We start from the raw sequence: 3,680 nt of genomic DNA on the forward strand, positions 1-3,680 counted from the left end.
CCCTGGAGATTCAGCAGTGAACAAAACAAAGCCCTCACCCCCGAGTACTTTATAGTCTAACGGAGAGACTGAAAATAAACAAATAGTAGATACATAATGTGATGTCAGCTAAGGGTAAGTTCTGTGAATAAACGTAAAGCTTGAAAAGGGACAAAGGGGGCTAGACAAGAGGTGCCATTTCAGGTAGGCACCAGAGGGAGCTGTGCAGGTATTGGAGGGAGAGCATTCTAGACAGAGGGTGCAGTAAGCAACAGCTGCATCATTATGACTGTTTAGTTTATAAAGGACAGGGTCTGGCATTGACATAGAAGGTGGATTAAACCCACTAGTTATGGCATCAAAGCCCAGTTTTGGCCAGGCAGAGTAGCTCATGCCTATAATCCCAATATTTTGGGAGGCTGAGGTGGGAGAATCACTTGAGGCCAGGAGTTAGAGACCAGCCTGGGCAACAGAGCAAGACCTCATCTCTACAAAAAATAGACATAAATTTTAAAAATGTGGGAGGATGGCTTGAGCCCAGAGTGTCAGGCTTCAGTGAGCTATGATTGTGCCACTGTACTCTAGCCTGGTGACAGAACAAGACTCTCTCAAGAAAACAAACTAAAAAGAACCCCTCAGCCCTACCACCTACGGTGTGTCTTCAGGCAAGTAATGTCATTAATCGTTCCAAGTTTCTGTGTTTGTTTATCTGTTGAGTCAGGATGATAGTAACACTTGGTTCATGCGGTTGTGGTAAGACCCTTATCTCTGACCCCTAACACGTAGGATGTGCCCCAAACGAGAGGGCTGCCACTGTTAGTATAATCACCAGGAACAGTAAGCCCTTTGAAAGCAACATTTGTGTGGTTGCTACTGTCAACGCATGGAACTTGGGCAGAGTACAGAGGCTTGTTTCTGCTGGTAAATGTCTCCAAAATGTAAACACATCTGTGGATGTTCAAACACACTCCCTCCCCTCCTGACAAGTGCTGGTCAGGGCCCAGGGCGAGAGAGCTCAGCTCAGAGCAACGTGGGAGAGTGGAGGTTGAAGTGTAAACAGGACCTTGGTGTAAGAGGATGTGTTCACTGCTTTCCCGTGCAGACCCCTCACCAACTGGGTCTCCGGCTGACGAAATGAATCCTCCCTAAGCACAGCTGCTGTGGCAGGCAGAGCCCGTGGCACTGTGCACGGAGCCAGGCCCAGCCTGCGTGGCAGCTACTGACTCTCCACTGCAGGTGCTATCTGTAGAGCTGGCCGGGGGCTGCCTCCTCACAGCTCCTAGATGTCCAAATGCCCTGAACCTTTAGCCCGGCCTGAGGTGACCAGAGCCATTGGGTAGAGCACCTACTGAGTACAAAGCAGAGAACTATGATTGGCAAAAGGGAGCACTTAGGTTTCTCTACATCTGAAGTGTAAGAACTCATTCTTATCTGATTCCTGTTGGTGCACGCCAGCTCTGTTATAATTGCCTGTTAGCCTTCCTGTCAGACTGTAAGCTCCTTGAGGGCAGAAACTATGTTCTTGTATCCCTAATGCCAAGAGCCTAATCAACGTTTAAGAATGAGTAAATGGATGAATGACTCAGATGTCATGAAAAGAATTCACAGTAATCGTCGGCCTTAATATGACTGTATATTTATTTTGCACTTTATAGTTTACGATTTATAGATCATGTTCTTATTTTATTTTGTTTTACTTTTTGAGACAGAGTCTCACTCTGTCGCCGAGGCTAGAGTGCAGTGGTGCGATCTTGGCGCACTGCAACCTCTGTCTCCCGGGTTCAAGTGATTCTCCTACCCCAACCTCCCAAGTAGCTGGGATTACAGGCACCTGCCACCACACCCAGCTAAGCTTTGCATTATTAATAGAAACGGGGTTTCACCATGCTGGCCAGGCTGGCCTCAAACTCCTGACCTCAAGTGATCCACCCACCTCGGCCCCCCAAAGTGCTGCGATCACAGGCGTGAGCCACCGCCCCGGCCTTACAATTTACAGAATGCTTTCAATTAAATTATCACACTTGACCTTCACCCCCGACCTGTGAGGTCGGTGTTATTGCTCTTCTCAAAGATGAAGACACTGAGGCCCAGAGGCCATATTAATAAGTTTCGTTAGATAATTGGTGGTGGAATAGGATGGCTGGGGTCCCTTCCACTAAACCATACAGCTCTCTGACAATGAACAAAGAATGGCTTTACAAAGACATTTGCTTTATCCACTTACCCACCCATCCCTTCATTTATTTATTCACCAGCATTTAATATACTGAGCACTTTCTTTAAACATATTTTGGTAGCAGCACAAAGGAATGGAATGAGCTCAAGTCCTGGGATCATCCTGGGTTTAACTCCAGGCCCCTTTAGTTCCCAGCCGGGTGCTCTTGGGAACCTAAGCACCTCTCTGAGCCTCAGCTTCGTCACAGGTCACGCAGCCAACACAGGCTTACCTGGCGAGGCCGTGAGAAATAGGATGCAGCCCCTGGCCTCCCAGCTAGGGAGCGTTAATCTAATTAAGGAGAAAAACACAAAAACACATCATTGTAGCTAGTGTGGTCCATGCTGGGATGGAGTTAAACTCCACTCACTGGGAGGGTCAAGGAAGTTTCCAGAGGGAGCTTAACGTCATCAGAGCAAGCATCATCAGGCAGACCCAGGAAAGGAAAAACCATTCCCAGGAGAGGAAATGCCTGTCCTGGATTGAGTTTAATTTTTTTTTTTTTTTTTAAAGAGTCTTGCTCTGTCACCCAGGCTGGCATGCAGTGGCACAATCTCGCTCACTGAAACCTCCACCCCCTGGGTTCAAGTGATTCTCCTGCCTCAGCCTCCCTAGTAGCTGGGATTACAGGCCTGAGCCACTGCTCCTGGCTGGATTCACTTTAGATCAGCAGTCCCCAACCTTCCTTCCTGCTTATCCCCTTCCTTCCTTTTGGCAGCAGGGAAAGTGGAGATTGAAGTGTAAACAGGATGTTGGTGTAAGAGGGTTTCATGGAAGACAGTTTTTCCAGGGATTGGGGAACAGGGGTGGGGGATGGTTTTGGGATGAAACTGTTCCACTTCAGATCATCAGGCATTAGATTCTCATAAGGAGTGCACAACCTAGATCCCTTGCAACCTAGATCCCTCGCACGCATAGTCCACAATAGGGTTCATGCTCCTGTGAGAACCTAATGCCGCGGCTGATCTGACAGGAGGCAGAGCTCAGGCAGTGATGTGCGCGATGGGGAGCTGCTGTAAATACAGAATAAGCTTCGCTAGCTTGCAGGCCCCTCACCTCTTGCTGTGTAGCCCAGTTCCTAACAGGCCATGCCCCAGTCTGTGGCCCTCGGGCTGGGGACCCCTGTTTTAGAGGACATTAAACATTTTTATGAACACCTTTCTAAAACTGATTTCAAATTTTCTTTGAATTATTCCAGAGTACAAAAAGCAGCTTTGCCTTGTGCCCTTACATCTTCTCCATGAATCCCTTCAGGACTCGGGAGGGCTGCTTGCCCTGCACTGAGCCCTCCTTCCTGTCCGGCACCTCACTTTCCCTTGCATCAGTTCCCTCCACTCTGGCCTCACTCAGCGCTCAGCGCTGTCACAGCGGGCTCTCTGCCCCCACTGCTGCTCCCATTGCCTCTGACCCTGCTGGCCACACCTGCCAGGCACCTCTCTCTGTGACATGCTTAATTATTGCTTTCCTCTTTTTCTTTTCTCCTCCC

This window comes from Rhinopithecus bieti, unplaced genomic scaffold (genome assembly GCF_001698545.2).
Source record: "Rhinopithecus bieti isolate Rb0 unplaced genomic scaffold, ASM169854v2 scaffold_28547, whole genome shotgun sequence".
In the NCBI taxonomy this organism is placed as follows: Eukaryota; Metazoa; Chordata; class Mammalia; order Primates; family Cercopithecidae; genus Rhinopithecus; species Rhinopithecus bieti.